The sequence below is a fragment of the Callionymus lyra genome, chromosome 3, assembly GCF_982586985.1.
Source record: "Callionymus lyra chromosome 3, fCalLyr1.hap1.1, whole genome shotgun sequence".
Taxonomy (NCBI): domain Eukaryota; kingdom Metazoa; phylum Chordata; class Actinopteri; order Syngnathiformes; family Callionymidae; genus Callionymus; species Callionymus lyra.
In genome coordinates this window covers 31,594,667-31,618,604 of record NC_141820.1, presented here as the reverse complement: position 1 = coordinate 31,618,604, position 23,938 = coordinate 31,594,667, and the positions used below count along the sequence as shown (strand labels likewise).

The following is a 23,938-nucleotide window of genomic DNA, read 5'->3' as shown; positions in this document are numbered from 1 at the left end:
GAGAGGGTAGGAGGACTCCCTGAAGGAAAGATCTCATTCCAAGGCTACGCCTGTCGATATTACTGCAACAAATCAGACCTCCCACACCGCTGAGACGAGCAAATAATACACACTCATACACACACTTTCAGAGAGTCCATTGACTCAGAGAAAGTTTTATCACCTATCTGCCCTATAAAACACTTGTAGTCTCGAGTGTTGGAGAGTGATTCGAACGATCTCCGCTCAGTGACAGTGAAGTAGAACAACTTAACATGCACGAACGTTCGTCCCTCTTGTTTCTGCTCAGTGTTGATACATTTCTGTGTGCAATCATGGAAGTGTGTATGGGTGAGTCACTGCTTATTTGCTCAGTCGGGGAAACAGATTGCTCCTCATCAGCATGTCGGCTTCACTGTAAACAAAACTCATCAAAGTGAAATCCATCCACCTTCTCGCTTTGACCCTCCTGCCGCTCGCTGCTTTGCATCTCATTTGCACGACTCAAGGATCCGAGTGAGGCACTTTCAGTTGACACTTTTCAGGTTTTTGGAGCGTCGTTTCAACGCTGAGACTTGTTTGTACACATGTCCAAAGAGATGAAATCTTGTTTATTATAATCTAACCAACTCTGCAGTGTGTGGTGGAGTATATATGTTTGTCACTGCATGTCATCAATCCCGAAAAAGCCTCCACCTCCATGGTACTCCATTGGCTTCACTTCTCCAGCCTTACAATTGGTTGTTATGGACTTCACTCTTGTAACCTCTCGTTCGCTGAGAACTTTTTAAAGTAATAATTTGAGAGCATCATTAAGATGAGTGACTTAACATTTAAAAATATGTCAGTCAGTGAGAGTTGGATCTTCACATTTTTATACAGCAGGTCAACAACTGACACATGGAAATATAATGACTTATACTATACATAACTATACAAAGTATTTTTTCTTATATTCCTTTTTTAAGCTTATTTCTTGTAAGGATCTTTTTAAGTGCATTGCTCATCATGCAGATTTACCACTATACAAATGATTAAGACTGTCACACTGGAGGTTATTACTTAGTAGTCACTGATGTATTAACGTCGCCAGTGAATATTTACTTTGGCAGTCTGAAATAAAATAGTGAGGTTTTCCACAGTGTCTTTTCCATTAAGTCCAATTATATTCATCATTTGAAAGAAAAAGTTCAAAATTCAACTGGCCTGAGGGCCATCAGAGGTAATTTCTTGTCGGGGCTGTATGTATTTGATAAACTTTTGATTTGTATTTTGTTGTTCAATGTTTTGTGGATTTATGTGCAGTTTCCAAGTGAATATTATATTATTTACTATTTTTTTTATTACTGTATTTTTCTACTTTCATTGTTGTTGTTTTTAAACCCCTTGCTCCTGTAACACCATGGGATTATTTTTTGCTCTACAAATAAAATGTATTATTGTAATTATTATTATTTAAAAAGAAAAACAAATGGATATGACGCTGTAGGAAAAGGGTCACCAATCTGTTTGCAACTGTGAGCACTACTATGTGACCCAAAGGACTACCATAGATTTGTTACACACCTCTGAAATAACTAAATATACTTTATCATGGATAATAAATTATATCCCTCTATTACAACTATTACATTGTTGAATCTTCAAAAATTATCAATAGTACAACAACAAGAGAAACACTAAATCGTAGGTATTTATATATTCTAAATAAGGTGTGTGCAAATAATGCAACAGTATTTGTTATCTTTATCATTTTAATAGGCTAAGCTGTAGGTTTTTCAAGAGAGTTTGAGAGTGACCGGACAAACACTGTCACTTGGCTGACAAGATGTGAAAAATAAAAATACATTTAAATGCTGATTTTTAATACTGTATGGAAACATGAGTTGTTGTAGTGGACCAACTGAAGATACTGGGTTGATGAAGCTTCACTATTCTCCATTTTAAAAGCCCTCCTACATGACACTCTCTATATTGCTCTTATATTCTATTGTTACCTCACATCCTTTTTTAAACTGTGGGCTTCAATAGAAAGCAGTTCTTTGTTGGAGCTTTGTTGGCTCAGGGTTAATCATAGAATACATTTTCCAATCATCCTGCTGAACTCCAAAGCCCACCATAGCCTTCTATATCTCAATATTTCCGAACCCCCCCCACACACACTTCTGAACGCTTGATTACTCATAGTTGCTACTGAACCACTGACCAGTTGAAACAGAATAATTCATTCTTCGAGCCGTGTCATTGCCATTTCATGGTTAAAATTCATGAATGCACATCTGTTCAATGTGGGATGCATGTTTGTCCACCAGAGGATAAACCTTTTGACATGAGGTTGATTCATGCTAAGAAAAAACACTCAACTTCAAAGAGTTATAAACCCTGAAGGAACACTCTCTATCACTTTTATTCTCGCTGTCTCGCTCCTGGTCCAGTAGAAGTTGAACCATGAATAAGGAAGTGGCGCAGCAGCCTGTGGGAATTGATTCGGCTAAGTAGCCATTTATTTTAATTAGCTAATGAATAGACTGGTCAGTGAGATGGCCGCAGTGCTGTTTTTTTTTTCTTTACTTCAGAAAGCGGCATTATAACCACAATTACTGAAGAGCAGTTCATCTTTGCTTTATAACCGCATCTGTTCTGCAGAGTAAATTCAATCCAATATAAAAAAAAGACAATTGAAAGTTATAGCACACCTATAACAACAGTTTAATGTGGGGATCCCCATCCTTTTTTTGCACCACAGATTGGTTTTAATGTAGACATTATTTTTATAAACCGACCTTCAGATGAAAGCTTGGTCTGTGAAATAAATGTTTATTAGCGTATGAAATATACAGTACATCTGACAATGAGCCCTGGTCTGGATTCTCTGCAACAAAATTGTCCCATATAGAGTTTGTCATGAGTAAATGAGTTATGTTCATTTTCACAAATTGTAAAGTATGTTTTGAGAACAGAAATTTTATTTTTTTGCATAGTATCAAATGCCTAAAGGACTGGTACCGGTACCAGACCCAGGTGGTGGTAACGGAGCACTTGAAAGCTTAAATATTTTCTTATACAAGAGTTTTGAATTCTAAAAGTATTTTGTTTTTGTTGATAACATATATATTTAATAGGATGGGAATACTATAATTTAGGTTATTGTATTTAACTACCAAAATGTCAATCCTTTTAAATTGTTGAAGGTCAAAGAGGGACATGATATGAATCAGTCCGTCTACTGAGATTGTTTTATTTTTCAAAAGTTAAGGGTAAAGCTACTGCAGATGGAAATCAAATTGAGATAATGTCCTATCAAACCCCCAACATGAAACAACTAAAACAGTTTCAATGTTGAACCGAGCATAAGAGCTTCACAAAGAAGTAGTGGAGGGCAAACGGAGATCTGGAGCAAATCTAAGCTAAAGCAGAATGGAAAGAAAAACAGATGGTTTCTGCGTTCTTGCCTGAGGTTCTCTATACTCGGAGAAATCACTGCAGGGAAAGTGGAAGGATGATGAGTCTAAGCTCACATCTGCACTCGCTCTCTTATCGTACTTGAGAGGTGCAGAAAAGAGAGAAACCACTCGGCGGTTTTGACAGAAATCACGCCACTGAGCCCCATCAGGAGCAGGCTTGTTCAGAGGAGAGCTGACAAATGGCATTTCTCACGAACTCTTATTTCCAACGTGACAATCCTTTACATATTTGCTGAAAACATAGACTGCGAACCCATCTATCATTTTGATGCATGTCTTACAGCTCTTGCTTTCAGAGGCCACTACTTGTCTTGTCGTTGCTGTTGTATCTAGTCACTGTGTCTAAGTGTAGTCCCAGATAAAAGCAAGAATAAAGTAATAACTGAAGGGCAAAGGTTTGTTATGAGGCGGAGGCTAGCCCATGATAACTGTGCTTCCTATTGTGAAATGGTTGTCTTCTAATGGGGTTTCACTCCAAGTGATAAGGCAAATTTTAAAGTCAACGTAGTGGTGCGAGAGACAACGATTTAAGGGCTTTGCACCATTCTGTTTGTTGAGTCCGGATGGGAGCATGAAAAATCTGATCTTCAGCGTGACTTTGTGACCTGTTAGCTAATCCGAAACCCAGATTATACAGTGATGTTTGTGTGGAGGGAATATTCGACATGGAGGATAAACTCATTGTTGACGGTATTCCAATGCTGTATGACACAATATGTCTGTTCTGTCAGGTCAGGATGAGGAAGGATTTTTCCTGTAGGCAAGTGATCTTGGTGTGCTATCTTCTGCGTTAGCTTTCCTGCTAACTAATGCGATAATAGTGGATGGAAACATTTTTTAAAATTTAACCAAAGAGAAGGAGACACGGAGAGACCTGCCCCTAAGGGATTGAGTTATGAAGCGCCGTCTCTTTGACGCCATGAGAAGCAAACACAGAAGAAGACAAGGGCTCAGCGTGGCACATTGAGGCTTTTAATTCATTGATATTTATCAAGAACATTTTGACACATCTTAATTATTACCCTTCAAAATAAAAGATCCAGCTCCGAAGAACATTCTGTCCAAAACAAACACAAGCCTGTACACATGCGAGCGAGGGGAACGGTAGTTGATGGATGAGCGTGTTACTGTGCGGTGTTGCCTTTGGTTAAACAGCCAAAGAGTGGACAGCCACGGTTCATTGATTGCCAAGCACAACCTGACAGTGCACTCTCAGACACGAGAGTCCACTGTATCAATACAAATGCGCTGTGACCTTCAGCACTTAAGTTGTGGTGCTTTTCATCACAGTTATGGAAATAGCTGACCACAGAAGGCTGTGGTATAGGTTCTGGCTCAAAATCAAGCAATTTTTTTTTGCTCTTTCTTTGAAGATCACATCGTCACCTAGTTTTCATTCATCTCATCCTTTTGGGACTTTTGTGAATTAAAAATATCATATGTCTGTTTAAAAAATGATAGTAATGCCTTGATTGGTAATATAATCTCTACTGTTATTTAGGGTTTAGTGAAGATGATACCCTTCATAGAGTAACTGGCACCGGTACCGGCTTGTGAGGGATTTTTTTTACCGGGCCGAACAGAAAGAATAAGAATTTAATGATTGATAAAAACTTCATGAAATGTGTTTTTTTTTGACAAAAAGATGGTATTTGCTCTTAAAATTTGTTGTTGAAAATGAGTGCAACACAAACTCTATACGATCTATTTTAACTGTTTTAATCTGAAGGTTGGTCCATAAATAAAATTACGACATAATATAGGTCTGAGGTAAACAAAAAGTTAGTCCCAAAGTGAAGACACCAAGGCAAAAGTACAGCAATATCTTCTAATGTTAGGCACGATTCCGTACATAGACAGGTGGAAACAGGAACAGGGGTAAAAAGGGGCTAAGGCAAAAAAGCCGTCATGGCAAAAATAACAAACAACAAACAGCATGAATGGAAGCTGTGAGACAAGGCTAGTACGCAACTAGAAAGATGACAATCTGAGACAGGGAAGTGCAGAAGAGAAGGGAGAATAATTGGACAAGTGAAGGTGAAGGTAATTATGATGGATAAAGATGCCTTGAAGACAAGGCAGGAAGTGATTCTAGAAAACAGTAAACACTGGAAAACAATAGCAGGTGTAATCTGTGACAGAAAAGTAGCAGCTTGACCAAAAAGGAGGTTTAATAGGACAGCAGTGTAATGATGAGACAGATGCTGAAATACAAAAATACATGAAGCAGAGTTCAAAGAATAAAGGGGGGTTAAGGGTTTCAGTACTAGGTGGTACAAGTTAAGAGATTAGAGGGACATCCAAACATGTTAAAATGTGTTAAGCCAGGGTGGTAAATGGAGGTCAAAGGAGAGGAAGGCAACATCTGAGGTTCATGGATGCACTAAAGGAGGACAAGGAGACAGTAGATGAAAGACCTTTTGTAATATGTGACGTTCACTTTAGCCTTAAATTCACTTTTGACGCTGAATAATATTTCCTGTTACGAAAAGTCAATTTCAGTGGTATTGTTGAACTTTAGTTCTAGACGGAATCGTCTCAGTTGGTGCCATATTGGATGACCTCACTGCTGTGAGACATTCTTCCTCTCACTCTACTTCTCTGTTGGACTGTAGGGGGTTAGTCATGCCCAAACGCCGGCAGACAGCTTTGCCCTTTATAAAGAAGTATCAATGCTAATTAGCGTTTGAGTATGTCACTGGACTCAAGTATGTACGCGTGTGCATATGGGCGAGTGTTTGGCACTTTGACCAACCAAGCATCTCAGCCACAAGAGTGTTAGCTTGACTCATCATTACAACTTCCCAAACGTGCCTCTCTAGCTTCAGGGGCCACTTCTCCACTTAACATGCAAATGTCAACCATTGATTTAACAATGATTGTTTCACTTGACGATTATTGATGGATTTTTCTCCTGTTTTTTCAATGAGGCGCCCCAGTAATAATATAGACCGACAGTACTATGGAAAGTTCACTAGAGGGTTAAACGTTTAGGATGAGCTTGTTTCTAAATTAAATGTATCTCATCGGGGCTAAGCCTAAAGGACAGAAAGAAATAAGACGAGGCTTCGGTAAAAATGCTTTAGCTTTTTTGAAATCGAAGTACAGAAGAATAAGGACACAGAAGGCCCACCCGTCTAGCTCCAGGGTGAGTTTCTTTCTCAGTGAAAAGATGATTGAACCTGTTGTGGCAGGATTGTGTCTGGGTTTATAAAGAAATATGTTCAAGTGGCAGTGAGACCTCTTCAGAAAAATATCAACTTTATTGGATTAGAGTTGATAGTAAATACATTCTGGCTCAACAATAGAGATCCATTCAGATACCTGGCACGGCCACAGCTGGACACCTTAAGAACGTTTGACTCTCGTTCCCCCGGCTGACACTGAGATTGTGGCTTGTGCTTTTCTTTGTAATTACATCACCCCTGCTGCTCTTTTGGATTTAAGGTGGAACTTATTTTGTCAGGGGAATATGATTCAGTTTGAAGATTGTGGAATACTGAAAAACTGCTGATGCTAACCTAAAGGATAACAGAGAGACGAGGGCATGAGAGTGCTCAAAGTTAGCCTTGAAACTCTTCTCATGAAGATTCTCGTATATGACACAGTTGATTGATTTTTGGTAAATATACGCTGTTTCTTAACATAAGGATCTCTTATATGTTAGAAGTTATACGTGAGTTCATTTTAGGAATCTTTTGTCTTTAATAGTTTGACTCTATAACGTTTTGTAAGGGTACTCCTGACAAACGCCTTTAAAGTGATGTGGATTTTTCCCATTAATTCCCTGCAAACTTCTTGAAATGGTGGTGCTAGTTCTGTGTAGGGATGAGTACCTTTCAAATAAGGACCCAAAGGGACCAGTTGCCGTTCCCTGGGAATCGGTACTGGTACTAAAAAATACCAGTTTTTGGTACTTTTGTATGTGTTTATGATGTTATGGTAATTAGTTGGTCAAAATACATATTTTTTATAAAGTTTAATAAGTTAATCTTTTTAGTAATTGAAGGACTATTCTAAACATACTTATTTCTTAAAGCATCTCTATGCGATTTTAAGTTGAGCAACGCCAGTGGATTAAATTGGAAGTGATTAGCCCGACGGGAAACCACATTTCCCATGAGCACTCGCTAAACTTCGCAAAATTTGCCATGTCGTGGTTTGCAGCAGCTGGACACATTTTTCTGTGTCCAGACTTCCATTGGCTGAATGAAGGATGTATACCGATGAGGTAATGAATCAGATTGTGGATAATTAAATATTATATGCGTTATGGCGGCTTTGTAAATAACATAACATTAACATTACACTTTGTTTTTCTACTTTTTAATTTGCCCCAACCAAGCAACTGAGGATGGATGAATAAAGCTGTAGTATATAAGACAAAGAACAGTGTTAGACATTGTGAATGCTGGAGGTCAATCTGCGGTACAATCCCCAGCCTTCAGAAAGATCATGCGCTTCACCAGGTGGTTACTCAGCGAGGATGTTTTCTCGCTGCTGGCCTTTTTTACTGTTGCAACACAAATACTGCAGCAGGTGTATTTTGAGTGGCATTTTGAAAAGTTTTGCCATGGTCACTTTGCTCGCTGAAGGGACCTGCAGCTACTGATGTCTTCCTGTTGAGCGTGCAATGCTGCGTTTAGGTTAGTCATGGAAAATAACTTACTCCTCAATGGCTCAAAGTAACAGAGATCCATTCAAGTTCAAAAACAAGGTACAAGTTGAATGTAAGTAAGTAATTCTTATTTGTATAGCGCTTTTCTACATGAATCTGTACACCCGGTCCGATGTTGTTGAATTCTATCCCGGTCACTGCTTGTTTCAATTGTGGCCATCAGGCAAACAATATACGTAAATGAAATCCAGAATAAACAGACTTGAAAATTGTACCCGACAGCAATAACAACCTTATTGCCAGAAAAAGCTCTTACCACAATATTATACCCTAGGACCGTGTAATATAATAATAGGACAGATTAAAGGGTGATAAGCATGTGTTTTACTGAAGCACTAGGATTGTGTTAACTGTTTTTCTTATCTATTAATTTAATAATGTCATTTTTATCAGTGTTATGTGCAGTTTAATTGTAATTGTTGTAGCAACATTTGTATTTTTGCTTTATTAAATTTTGCACCAACTGTTTGGCACCTCTATAAATCAATGAGACGACACAGTAATACAATTATATTGTTCCTATATTGTTTCCATTTAGGTCGTCAGTCTTAATAAAGCCTGGTCAATATGCCACTTTCTAAAAAGCAGCTTTCATTCATATACTGCATCAACACTATATATTAAAAAATATTTTATATACTTTCATTTAATTTTCATTTATGCAGGGACAATTAAATTTTTTACAATTTGAATAAACTTTAAGAAATGTTGCAATATTTTTTACTCTTTATTGAAGAGTTACATAAGCACTTTCATATGTATCTTTGATGCTCGAGAGTTCTCAAGGGAAGGTCAGGTTTACACACCAAGACACACAAGCACAGGTTTGCTGGCACTCCGCCTGAAGACCTCCAGGCTTGAGGGAATTGAAAAGGTGCCAGAAGAAGCACAGAATGGAAGAGAAGATTTACAATTGAGAGAGATGGGGCTGGACTCTTCAACTGCTTATAGAAGGAATATAGTTTATTTAAGATGGTCATGTTATGTTGTAAATATTAGTGATGGGCTGATTAAGCTTCATTAAACAGTGTCTTGTTTTGTTAGTGATCAGTAGGTGGCGCCCTCAGTTTAAAAATAATTTGAGTCCTCTAATAGAATAGATGTTTAGAGCAATTGATTATAGAGCCAAGAGTGCCATCTAGTGGGCTTGAAAATAAGGATACGGCTTCATGAAGCTTCATCAACCCAAGTGTATAACATTTTACCACTTATTGCACCAACATTAGAATATGTGCTGTAATTAAATAAATAAATAAATAAAGCTAAAAAATAATCAGCATTTTCATTTTTTGAGGCTAAATAATGCACAGGTGCAGGTAATGTCGAGAACATTTGCCACCTGGATGTCCTCATATGTGGGTGAGTGAGATGGAGGCAGGTGTTATAAAATGATATATTTACTTGAAGGATGCTCAAAGACACACTCCCCTGTTGTATCATACCATGACGGATAAGATCACCAGTACGGGACTAGTGAAGCGAGTTGCTGTGTCTACAATTTTTCTCTCACTGTGTCCCCTGTTCCACTTTAAATGTCTTGCCTGTCACCGCTCGACTGAAATCTGAAGCAACCTGCAGCCTCTACTTCTCATCAGGCGGAAAAATATCCTATCTGCTGTTGTTTTACAAAGGGCCAGTCTCCATTATAGATCTCACTTTTTGCCGAGTAAAATGAGTTATGACACACGGAGCTTCGGACTGCGCTGACTGAATGAATTAATACATCTACAAGAATAAGAAAAGATGTTATCTGCGCTGCCGGTTACAACGTCGGAATTCATGAACTCCACAGTATTTTTTCGAGTCGTGCATTCTATCCTCGCATGCATCAGTATTTTTAGAGATACTGTGTGGATGTTTGTCTTTCAGGATGTGCATTTGTGTAGCTGCTTTCCATTCTCATGCAAAATGGATGTGACTGAGTGCTCTGAGTGGACACGAACGGATGCGTGGATGAGAAGGGGGGGGCAAACTGCTTTAGTATTACACAAGGCTGCATCACATTTCTCCCCCCTTTTTTTTTTTTACAGTTTATGTGTAAATAAAAATGTCCTGTCATTTCGAGTGGAGTGGAGAAAGGATGTCTTGCCTGCAAATGAGAAATGCAGGCGTTTTAAATCAGCAGTAATACTTGCAGATCTGGAGAGCGGGCTGGGAGATAGATCGGGACTGACAGTGTTCTCCAGCCACGAGTACATTTTGCATTTGTTTATAATTTCAGAGAGCAAATGCTTGCAATTCTAAATAGCTTCTAAAGCATCTTAAGGTGTTTGGAATTGATGTAATTGATATATTTCTATATGTCATGTGTAAAAGACTGGTTGAATAAAAATCACATTTATTTATGTGACTTATATTTATTCATGTTATCATCAAATCATAATAATAATGGTGATTCCAGCTCAGTACTGTTTTTCTCCCTAATCATTTTTTAATTTCCCCAGAAATACCTCTTGTTTCACTGTAGTAGTAAGTGCTACAATTATATCTATTATGTACTTATACAACCCTATTGAAAACATAAATTGTGTACGGTTTGACATTTACAATTCTATAGAAATCACCAATATACTGTAAAATAATGTAAAGGACAAGGCATTTGGAAAAGAAATCAAACAAAAAGGACTCTTCATTTATTAAAGGATGATCTCAGCTACTGTAGTTAGGCTGCATTAATGAATGTCTTGCGTCATTCCGTTGAAGTTATTAGCACGAAAAGTGCGCTTGGATTGCTAAAATAATATTAATTTCTATTTCTATCTGTAGCGAATAACAGCACCAATGCATCAGCTGTTGAGATTGACAGGTGTATGGCGTACATTTTAGGACATCATCAGGTCTCAGACCAAACGGCTTCAGGAAAAACATCCGTCAGACTAAACGGACTCAGACCAAACTCACATTGAAGTTTCTCAGGCTTCAAAATAAAAGTCACCGGACATAACGACAGATAGCATCAGATAGGATCTCGGAAAAGAAATAAACTAACCATTTTATTTCAAATGCAACCGGAAATGTGTGTGATAACGACGTGACATAAAACAAAACGACATCAGATATAATCTAGAAAAATAAATAAACACACCATTTCATTTAAAATGAAACCAGAAGTTCATGTTATAACGATAATAGTCCAAAATAAATCAGATAGCATCTGAAAAAATCGTAACTATTTAAACGGTAATCTGTAAATGCACGTGACGTCACTGATTTAAAGTACCGTGGCGAGATTTGATTTAAAAATATATATATTTGCTTTTGATACAATAAGGTAAGTCGATTGTATTGTGTGTTTTTATTGTATTACGCAATTTTTATTATGAAGCTTTGGTTTCTTGAAAGGCGCTATTAAATAATATTTATTACTGTCAAATCGCGCCATGGATGTTGAGTTCGGTGACGTCATATGTATTTACGGTTTTATTCTAAATAAAATGGTTCGTTTATTTTTTTCCAGATGCTATACAATGTCTGTTTTTCTAAAATCATGTCGTAAGTGCGTGCATTTCCGGTTTCATTTGAAATAAACTGGTTTCTTTATTTTTTCCAGATGCTATCCGATGTTGTTTTGTCTGGTGACTCTAATTTTGTTGTGATGTACATTCTCAAAATTAGCAAAACTTTGTAGTCTTGATTTTAATTTTTTTTTGACTTGTTTATATGTAAATGGTGCTGCTTAAATTGTGAATTTCTCGACGGCAATAAATAAAAGTATCGATCTAATTGTGTTTTATTTGAAAGTCTGAGGCCGTTCAGTTTGACAGAGGTTTGTCCTAAAATGTATACCGTATGGGTGGCTGTCCCAAGGAAATCTTTAGGTTAACTGACTCAATTGACTTCCTTAGGTGTCAATAAAGTTGTAGATACACTTACTTTAACACAAGAGACAAAAATTAAACAAACAAAAACTATATATTTAACAAGAATAAAGGGGATTGATTCAAGCCAGTGATGTGATGTTTGTCAAATCAGCTGCATTTACACAAACCACTCTGACCGAAATAAATGACTGATTTCAATAAAAAATAAAAAGAACAGTCATGGAAACGTGTCTTTCATCAGTGTAAGGATGCAATCTCATCTCTGTCCCTGTATATCAGGTGAAAGTATCATTGGGTTTCATTGAAACGTGGATGATGCCAGCGTCTATGTTGAATTAGACCCAGACTGGTTCATTGCAAATCCAAGTTATTTTCCCATCTCGTAGGCATTTGGCTTGATTCCCAGTCACTATTTTAGCGTTTCACATTGGGTGGTTTCACCTTGAATGTCTCCCAATAAAAAACTGGCCTGTTTTATAACAGGGGATTATGGCCTTTTACTTGTATCCCAGGATCTTAAGCCCAAGCTTTGCTACTGACATTAGCTGAAGGCTCTTTGCTGCTAAACTTTTCACATAGGGAAGAACGTGAGCATAAATTTGATAAATGATACTAATGTTTCAGCCATCTTGGAAGTCTTTAGGTTCGACAGACGTTGGTCAAGAGGCAGAGTCTAGGCAAGCTCAATTACAATTGGTTGATGAAACTCTGCTGTCGAGTAAACCACTCTTGCTATTATTAAACCGGAATATAACTAATTGAGAGTGCCATTTGTGCCGACAGTGAAATTGGACGTGCTCAAAACATGTTTTAATGCTCTGAAAGTCATTTTTGTTTTGGCTGGGTGTGTACGAGTCTTTCTGCAGCCATCCAGTCAGTGGACGCCAACTGGCTTTATTCTATATATTTATTATATATTTAATATTTTCTACTTTGCACAAAGAACAATCTGCCATTAAGTATATTTTGTATTTCCCCGGCATTAGTCAGTTAAGTTGTGTCTTTTGCCTTTTTTTCTGAAACTCATTGTCAGACAGAATTAAAGCAATTCAAGAAATATATTTCTTATCTTGATTCTTTTAAGCAAAGTGACTTAAAAATGATGCCAAGAATTATAATCCCTAAACTGCTCATAAACAGAGAAAACAAACACAAAACCGACTAAGGCAAAAGACCATCGAAACAAAGACAAATATACAACAAAAGTGTCACTCACTACGGGGGGAAATGAATGGCAAAAAACTATACTTCTCAGGTACTCAGTCATTAAAAAGGAAACAAAAGCTATCAGCTAAAATAGTTTATCAAAAAACAACAGAATGATAACTTGAACTTCACTTTACAGAAAAACTTGCAAGAAAAAAATGACTTAAGAGGATGGAGAGACAGAAAAACAAACTTGGAAAGCATAGTCATTAAATTAACTTTTTCAGCCTTTGTTATAAAACTATTTCCATTATTTGCATGAAGTTATTATGCATCAAAGAGAAGAATCACAGAAACAGATTTCTGATGCCAGTCATCAAGCTTATAGGTTTTTTGTGCTCAGTTTTAAAATAAAAAAAGATAATTTCCTACTGTTCTCACTTCACAATCCAGTGTATGTATCCGTGTACGGTTCCAGAAGTTTCTTGAATGACGATCATTTACATAAGAAGGTGAAATATGTGAACGTGTATTTGATCCTGAACACTCAAACAAGCCACTATTTTATTTTGGTTTCTCAAGTTGCTAAGTAGCATGTCAACATAGCAACCGCACTGATCTTATGTCATCATTATACAGGCCTTTTTTTTTCTCTTTCGATCGTCATTTTCACAGCTCACTATGTACCGTGGCATGCTCAGATAACACTTCCTGCTAATCCTGCTTAAGGGCTAAACATCAAGATGATAGGCGCATAGATTGTTTGTTTTTTTTCGCTTTACACGAGGCTCAGTTAAAGAAATGGATACATGTTTCTCACTGTTAACAAGCCTAGAGCAGTCGAACTTATATATTTAAAAGCGATGCACATCTGTGCGGCTCATTATTTTAACCTTTTTTTCTCCATTACTTATGTCCGTGTGAAATCGGTCGCATTAAATTCATCAGTTAAAAAAAGGGAAAGGAAAAAAAAAAACAGTTTAACAGGCGAAACAAGACCAAGGAAATATATTTGAAAAGAAAGCTTGCGACAGGGTCAGCCAAGTAGTTGGGCTCGTCACAGGAAACAACATAATCACCTCTCTCTAATGATGCGGCTGCTCATCGCCGGGGGCAACCACGCCTCACTGTGGTCTGGTGTCGACAATTGCCCTGCTGGCTGCCAACGTACAAGGAGACGTAGAACACCGTGACAGCCAATTAATTAAAAAAAACAAAAAAGGGTCATATCGGGAACAAGGGAGGACCAAAGGAGAATTGTGAAAAATGCAACATTCTCTCTTTTTGTCACAAGTCTCGCCCTCTGATGCTAATTAGTGCTAACTTTTCGTCTTTCCTTTACACTTTACATCCTCTTTTTGAATGCTGATGAGTCAAAGCTCGCTGGATTCCTGTTCGAACTCAGGTGTCTCTTTTAACTCTGATTCCCCATAGCTGTAAAGGTAGAGGAAACGTTAGATTGTCTTTAGGAAAGGAAAGTACAGTCTATTTCTATTAAAAAATACAATATCCGACACTTGTGTCCTTGAGACTGGTCTTGGTCTGGATCTAGAAAGGTCTCAGTTTTGACTTGGACTGTCTATGTCTTGGTCCTAATCTGGAAATGTTTCAGCCTCTACTCCTTTTTGTCTCACTCACAGTCCCAATTAAAAAAAGAGTCTTGGTCTTGACTCGGATTATCTTCTTCTCGATCAAGGTCTTAATCCAGAAAAGTCTTGGTCTTGTCATAGTCTCAGCTAAGGATGCAAATTTATCCGACACTGATATGCATTATTCACCATTGGAACAGCAAACAGAGACACCAGCTTCCTCATGGCTTAGGAACTGGGAATATTTTTGCTGTGAACTGTGTGTCCACATTCCAGAGTGCACATTTTAAAGTAAGTATGGTTTATTTGTAAAGATTTACTTAAAGGGCTGACTCGCGTATTGCGTGTGATTTCCTGATTCTTATGTACAATATTAAAAAAAACTCAAGTGTTGGAAACATGCCTTAAAACGTGGTTACCTGTTTTCTTCTCGGAGAGACTTGAGTAAAGGGCAAAAAGGAGTTAAAAAAAAAAGTGCTTTATGGTGCACACTAGAGATTGACATTGTATCTCCTGTGCTGGTTCTTACGTGAATCCTGCTTAGTTTCGTGTCAAGGATGAACTGCTTCGTTGATTTAAAAATAATTTAAAGCAGTAAATAAACAAGGAGGTAATCAGCGGTAGATAAAAATGAAATGAAATGTTAATGAAGGCATGAATAAATGAAAGGATCTCACTTTGACTGCTGTACAAGTCGGCACAACGACAGGTGTAAATCTTTGGAAAAAAAACCTTATAAAAGACATACATTCTACAAGCTTGAAATGTCACACAATGGAAAAATTAACTGCAGAATATGATATTTTTTTAAGAAAACAATGATTTCAATGTTTTTTTAAATATAAAAACACTTGTAATGCTTTTAAAACCCTGTAAAATACTGTATTTGTGACATTAATAGGTGTGTGAGAATGAAGAGATAGTGATTGGTTTTGTGTTTTTGCCTAGATGGACTAGTTGTAGAGCAGAGGTCTCAAGCGTGTGGTTGAGATGATATTGTTTTTATGAGCGGGGGCTGAGCAAGGAACTCTTTGTGCAATGTCAGATGGTTCAGGAGTAAAGATCATCGCATCAAATGATACAAGTGATATAGCTTTGATTATGGAGTTGGGATTTAACAAATTTATATTAAAAACATACGAAAAATTTGGTAAAAAAAATCTTCCTGATTCACTGAGAAACCACAGAAAATCCACGTCAACGTCAAACAATAAAATAAATCATATTTAGATCAAGTACGTCAGAGGTCAGTTAGTAACAGGAAATTATAACGTAACGATTGCAGAAAGCCACACATAACTGAATAACACTTTTTCCGGTTCTTAACAGAAAATATCAGAAAACACATTTTAAGAACTGAAAATTTTATATCTTTAAATCGGAAAGAAAATGTAGTGTGTGAAATATAACAAGAAAAAAAACATCCCGTCTTGAATTTAATTCAGCCACTGTAAAAATAATTTACCACCCAAAAATGAGTGATCCTATATTTTTGCCAGACACTGTTTATGAAAAAAAAATGTCTCTAGTGTTGTCCAGGGGGGGGTCAGTCTTTTGATGTTGGTTTCTAATGTTGGATTATTAGTTTGTTTAATATGTAGTTTGTTGAAGTATCTCCTGCCCCTCATTTTCCTAGTTTAATTTGTGCATGGTGGTATTTTACACAAGTCTCTGCTAAATATCCATACATTTAATTTAATATCAATACAATTAGGTTTTGTGCGCACTTGTGTGTGTAGAGAGAAAGTCTTTCTCAGGTTAAGTCATTTGTTTAAGCTGCTCTCAGTAAAAAGGTAACAAAGAATAATTCCCCACACAAACACATCTGCAGAAACCTCTGCGTGACCCCCTAGGCTTTCCTCCTTTACCATTAAACCCCCATCACAATCCATTCCATTCACAAGAAAATGTGATTGGCTGCTGTGACACACTGAGCTGGATTTATCTCAAGGAGAGATGACGATGAATTGAAACTGTGGTGCGTTCAAAGACCTCACAGGGAGATGCTGCCTTTGGCTTCATTTTGGTAAACTGAGAGGAAATGACGGAGAGCCAAGACACAATGAATTTCATCATGAAGGCATGTAATGGCTCCAAATCAAACTGCTTGTTCTGTAAAATAGGACAGAAATGTAATTCAGAAAAGTGTCAGGTTCCCTGGTTTTTAGTTACTCGGCAACATGTGTTTAATCAATGTACTCATTAAGTCTTTTTTGAATGTTTTGAAGATACATTTAAAATTAAATGTACATTCGTATTATAATTAAGCAGTTTAGAGAGTAAACATGTGGTATTCAAGCATAGACCTGATCTGCCTTCTTCACTAATATTGATATAATACCATTCCTGTAGGCACACACGTTATTTGGTTGAACTGGTTGTATTCTATATACTGTATACAGTTACGTAAGGGGGGGAGGCTGGAGGATGTATTATTGCTGCTGGACATCCATCCATCCATCCAATAATCCATCCATCCATCTTCGAATTATTGAGTTATCTATATTATATACCAAAATTAAACTTCACTGTAAACTACTTTAAAATGTTTATTTTGACAATCTTAAAAAGAGAACATAACACGCATACGAATATGAATAATACAGTTTATATCACCTGCAACATTTTATTGTGTTAAGGGCTGTAAAAGCCAACATTCCCCTCTAAACCATTAAACTTTAATATACTTGTCAGCAATTCCCCAGTTCCTCCAACAGTTAAAGGAATTCATTTACTTTAATTTAATTCAATTAAATGCACATTTTTATCTAGCTGGTAAAATGTTTTAATGGAATGCATGTTAAACTTAACAAACAAAATAATGTACTTAACTCATTTTTGTGTTTTTAAAACAACTCCTTATGTTGAGGCTTAAAGGTTAGAGACTCAATGAAGGTATTTGGATGTTTTCAAGTGTCTTTTTGGAAGAAGATAAAGACCAAAAGAACTGAGCTCCAGTTGCTTCTTTAAAATGAACAACATTTTTATCTATAACTCTAAAAAAGAACGGATTACTCTGAAAATAATGTTGGTTGAACTTTCACTTTAATATAGCAACAGACGCATATTCACTGCTTTAAACCAACGATTCATCTAAATCAAGTGAGAAATGCTTGTCTTAAAAAAAAAAAGCATATTATTCCTCCTGTGTTGATAACAATTGAATTGAAGATATATTACCATATATTGTTTGCAGCTTCATATGCGTGTCCATTTTATGATATCGGGAAGCAATAAAATATTTAGGTCTGAATATATCTCCGCCAGACGTGTGTGGCTTGAAATGTGTCAGAGCAGCTCAGCGGGGGTAATTCATTAAAAACCATTTGGTTGGTGAATTGCTATGGCAACCAGACATATGCTAAGATAAATACCCTGAGCTTGATATTAAATCAATACCTAGTGAGATACTGTCTAAATTGAAGTTCATATAGCTGGGCAAGTCACTTAAAAATTGTAATGTAGAATTCTGAACCCAGTGACTGTTTTAGTGTGTAGTCTAGCTCGTTTATGTCAAGCAAAAAGGGTTTATAATGGGACAGAAAACCCTACACAAATTAAAATATCTTCAATTTTAATCAAATATACACCAAAAATATTACATTTTAAATAAAGCTTTTGGAATGTTATGGTTTATTGGCTCTCTACTAATTCCGCAGTGACTTACGTGTGCTGTTACGGTAAATGACTGCAGACTAAAAGGGAGCTTGGTTGGACACTGATGATGACATGGTTTTATGTGACATGGTGAACCAGAGCTTTAACCCTGGTGTCATGTTACAAATAGAGTGCCACTAATGGACAATCGGTTTTATTGCCTTGAGACTCTCATGCATGACTCCTCTGTGGGAATATGAGTGTGCCATAATTGCCAAATTGCCTGGATTTGATAACACAAACTCACACGCTAGCAAGCAGATAAAATGAGCCGTAATTCATTTTTAGATCCGTGTAATGATCCACAATGCATAGAATAGGGTGAAAATTAAGACATGAAATTCAATTAAGAGGGTTGTACATTTACATAGCTTTTAAATAAGCCCATAACTCCAACACCGTCTGAAAAGGTTGCACAGGTCGGACTGAGATTTGGGTTTGTTTGGGTGCTCCGGGCTTCACGGCAGAATCCCAGCTCAGCGACGGCAGCGGAATAATGAATAAATCATAAGTTTAGTCATTTTACTACACGAGATTAGCGAATAACACCAGGCAATATCGGGTCACATTAAACTTTTCAAATTTGTTTTCTGGTTGTTATTGTTTTGGCTCACAGTGCTGTTATTCCTTGTCACCCGACTGGGTTATTAGAGAGGAAGTCAAAAATGTTCCCTGCAGGAATTCATAGGCCGTGTTTGTAATTGTTGCAGACGAAAAAATAAAAAGCCTTAATATGCTCACCGCTTTTTTCAAGAGGTTGCAATTGGAGTTTCCATTTAGGGGCATTTTTCCAAATAACAGCTTCGCATAAAAGTGGCCGATTATTTGAAGCTGTCAGAATTTGATTAGCCATTTCTATTAAGCAAAAGTTAAATATTCTGATGATTAGTCATAGTCGTAAAAACATTGGATCAGTCCTCTCTTTATGTCGGTCTGACATGTTGATTAAAGGCGAGTCATTTGTTTTTTTCAAGATGACATTTTCACAAAATCCCGCTGAACAAACCGAAGTGGCTATAATTGTGAAGTTGAAAACTATAGGCATGAACAGGAATGACAGATTGACAGAGTGAGGAAAAACCGAGAGGGGGTTGGGAGGAAAAAGCTCTCAGTAAAAGCAGCAGAACCAACTAATGAGAACCACAGGGGGAGTATCAGGAAGGTGTGTAAAACTGTGAAAAATGGCAAGCCGTCAGGTTAGCGAGAGAGAGAGAGAGAGAGAGAGAGAGAGAGAGAGAGAGAGCTGGACTGAATGTTCCGCCCAGATTATAGGAAAATATGTGTTTTGTGAAATCCTGAAGCTGTGAGCATTGCTTCACATGTGTTTAAATGACCTTAGAAACCAAGTGGAACCCTTTGTCCTATATTTCCATGTCCCAGTTTCTCTTCCTGATCCATCCTCACCTTTGCTCTCCTGTCCTTCACTCATGCCTGTCTCATCCATGTCATCGTGTACCCTGGTTCACCTCCATTTATGTCAGTAGTTCTAAGACGACTGAACAGCTTCGGGGGATTTTTTTCTATTGCTACGTATAAAACAGCCTCCTTATTTCTTTCTTAGATCCAACCATTGTTGAATTAAACTCTACAGCACGTTGTACATTGCAGCACAATTACCAGTTTCACAAGTTATTTTAGGGTTGTAAAAAAAACTGTCAAATCCTTTCAAAAATCCATTAAAAAATATAATAATTTAATACAAAATTGCATTTAATTAATGACCTGGTGACAAACATTAATACTGATTTATTTTGTTCACTCCGTAAGTTTGTGCTTCACGGAGTCAAGTAATTCTGCAATGATTCATTCTTTCTTCCCTGCTGACTAATTTCCTGTCAAAGAAAGGGTATTGATCGATATAAATATTCATTTCCAGTACTGATACTGATACTTTAATATCTGTTCCTGAACGATGCATTTTCTAATTGAAGTTTTATAGGATCAATTTGTTACAGAAAGACAAAGCATGTTTTGATAAGTGGCATATATATATATATATATATATATATATATAACAGTAAAAAAGAAACGACATTCGATACCAAGTCCTATCCGCCCGTGAGAAAAGATTCTAACCAACGGAAGATGATGTAATAGGGTGCAGGGTATTTGCAGTAAAGTAAGTAGCCAAGCAGTGTCTTAGCAGGTGTAAGAACGTTTTGTCGTAAAATTCCTTGAGAAAAGCCGTACCTTGTTAAAAAACAACCAGTTTTGCTGGTAAAATGCTGGACTAAAGAAATACTGAGTGAGAGTGATGGGCTGATGCAGCTTCAGGAAGCAGTGTCTTGTTTTTAGATCTCATTAAGCTGATGTCCCTCCTCTCAATAAAATAGATGTTCAAATCAAGAGATTAGAGAGCAGATAGTGCCATGTAGTGGGCTAAGAAACATGCTTCCATGAAGTAGTGTCGTATACTGCTTCATGAAGCCTTAGCCAATCACTACTGAAAAGATGACTATGTGTGTATTTATTTAAAGATCAGTTTTCTGGAAACACTGTTAAGTTATCTCAATAAATCTTCTACCTCCAAAGATATTTTGGGGGGTTCAAGGACAGTGTGTTTGTATCTGAGCCTCATGAAATAGTATGGTGAAATGACTATTTATATAATATCGATTTTCTGTCCATCCAACCCTTGTTCAGTATCATTTGATTCTACCTTTAGGATTCCAATACTATATTCCTTGGATTTTGTCTAGTTTTTCTACATGATGTCTTCTATAAAACAGCTGGGACCTCACCATAGAGCCACTAACAACAGATTGTTTCACTCTGGCTGCCATATGTGTATCTGAAACTGAATCTAGTCACATGCTCAGTCTTTATGTGGACATCAGAGAACAAGATAGTAAAAAAAAAAATGCAGTCCCTGCAGACTTTCTCTCAGCTTTTGTGTACCTCTGCTTTCATGTGTCACTCTTCAAAGACATCTTTGTCCGCTCTTTCTCACTATTATTTTTACTCTCCTGTCGGTTGAAGACCCTCACTTGTTTGTATTCTGACGATAGATTTATTAAAACTGTGTTTGTCAAAGAGAATAAATAAAGCGGTATCGTTGCACAACCCATCCCACTACTTGTGGGTGTGAGCTTAACCATGGATCTGGCCGTTTCAAGGCCTTATCAAATCACTTCAACATGGTGTAGGAATTGGAAATTAAACATAGCTCAACACATGCAGCTCTGAAATTTCCCCATTGCACTTTATAAGCCGATGGAAATACCCTATAGGGTGTTTGGAAAGCTGAAGTCAGTGTTCTGCTAATAGGATCTAATTGGAAATGGCTGGAGTTACAGAAGTTGCTTGGGTTGTCTGTATATAATCCTGCGGAAATCCCTAAGACGTTATTAAGAATCCGCTTGCCGTGTCTTCAATATTGGACTTTGCTAAGCAAATAGAAGTAAACCCTCTGATTCGTGAAGAATGTGATCTTAGAGTAGCAATATGTGAATTTATGATAATTTTAACTGTGCTCTTCACTATTCAACGTTCTCTCTCTTATACACATGTTTTCATGTGACTACGAAACTCCCCATTATGATAATGAATACAGATGTGGTAGCATCAAAACAGAGAAGCCACAACTTTGAAGTTACACTGTAACGCTTCCATTCCAGAGAGACCAGGAAACATATATTTCCAATCTTACTTATCGTGACTCTATTTAAGGCTTTCATAATGGTGTATTCATCATGTGAAATATCTTTTATTATCTTATTATTTCGGTTTTCAGTCAATCAAGAGATTACTTTAGTGTATAGGTCATGTATCAACCTTAGACAAAATCATGCCCAGAAAACCTTTAAATACTCATTCAATCCTATCTAAACATGTAGATGACATCATGATCCTTGATACCATACTACTCAACAGGCTTTTTAAAGAAATAAATGTGTCTTAAGTAGGTGTCTAAAGAGTGACATTGTTGTATATAATGTTTCTCTTTGAGCCTTTGACAGCATAATTTCTGCATTTAGACTCTACAAAGAAGCTGAAAATTACCCTTAGAAATTAGTTGTAGACTGTGTGTTGTGAATAAACTCTTATTCTTGTATATATTGTGTTCAGCCAGCGACTTGGTTAGAGTTTAAAATTACAGACCCCATTGCAGAGACTGACACTCCTGGTTTAAGCCATGGCTTCCATCTATGACCGAGCCCCAAAGTAAACCAATCCTCCAATAAAAAGATTTGTATCAACTAAGCACTTTAAAATCATCACCTTCACGAGTCACTCCCAGCTTGCACAACAGATATGATCTGAAATCTGATCTTCTTGTTTGGATTCTCTACTCTTAATTGACATTTGATTACATCGCCAGCTAATTCCTCCCAAATCCGGATGAGCAGATAAATTGTTTTAACTGAGGATTAGTTCATCAGACACTGACCGTTTGTGGAACTAATCTCTCTGAGGTGATTACTTGTCATTCGGCAAATGGGAGTTAACCAGCACGAAAGATGATCGTGATGAGAGATCTATGGGTAAATGAATTAACATCATTAAAACTGTCAACAACAAGTACACACTAGTAAAGTATAGTTCATCTGAAACATTATATGGTAAGTTTGAGGAACAATTCTACCTTATAATATTGATGAGCCAACACAATTGTTTGGGAATTTATTTGTATATTTTTTAATGCTCGCATTTGGTCCATAAAGTACTTTTTTCCTCTTTTTTGCAGCAGAACCCGCAGATTAAAAGCAATTCATGAAATCTGTTTTGTGCTGTATTAGCAGCACAAATCTTGTATTGTATGCAGTAAAGTCAAGTACTCCCCAAGTGCAGCTTTTTTTTTTTTTTGTTTGTAGGCTGGTGTAATGGGTATCTGGAAGCTCAATGGCATACGGGCCACATCGCACGGGCACCACCGGGAGATGAAAGGAGTGGTAGCAGTAGAAATCACTCTTCTCGCTCCATTTTGTCGAGAATTAAAACCTTCATCACGTATTAAAACATATTTCACTGACAGTGATAAACAGCACTTTCCATCTAAATCGAAACTCACCTGGAAAAGCTCCACTAAAGCACCCACAATGTAGCCCCAAAATGATACTGTCAGAACAGTAAATCAATTAACTAAAATTGACACAATTTAGCCCCACTATAATAGCGTAAAGTAATTAAATCTTTTACAATTGACATTATTAAACCCAAAAATAAAAGTGACGGAATAGTAACTCAGTGTACCCAGACTGGGTGTCTAACTCAATCAGACAAGGGGCCAAAAAATGAAAACACATTTTACTATTTACCAAACTGTCAATTGTTGACGTCCAAAATCTATGTTCCCTCTCTTATCTAAATAACTAATATCTTCATAGATCAGGATATCAACAGAAATAATAATCCAGTTTAAGTAGTGTATAACTTTGGTAAAACATTCAAACTAATTGAATTATGTTCAATATGAGAAGAAAAAAATATATATATTTATGTAAGTTCGAGCCAAATGTTGCATTCATTCTTTAAGCAGTGACACTGCTGATCAGGTACAGGTTTGGCACTGGTACCGGATAAAATATAAACAAGACTTATCCCTACCCTTATGATAAAAACTCAATTGTATTGATACCTTCATTTACTTGGTAACACACTATA

At 36.9% G+C, this 23,938-nt stretch overlaps 1 protein-coding gene across 1 annotated transcript in view; it reads left to right on the top strand.

Moving 5' to 3' along the window:
• The first annotated feature begins 6,554 nt into the window (after positions 1–6,554).
• dlgap3 (discs, large (Drosophila) homolog-associated protein 3) overlaps positions 6,555–23,938 on the top strand; it is a 77,465-nt gene continuing 60,081 nt past the window's right edge. Inside the window, exon 1 of the mRNA XM_087787557.1 lies at positions 6,555–6,591. The gene's annotated coding sequence lies outside the window, so the exon portion shown is untranslated. The remainder of the gene's footprint in view (positions 6,592–23,938) is intronic.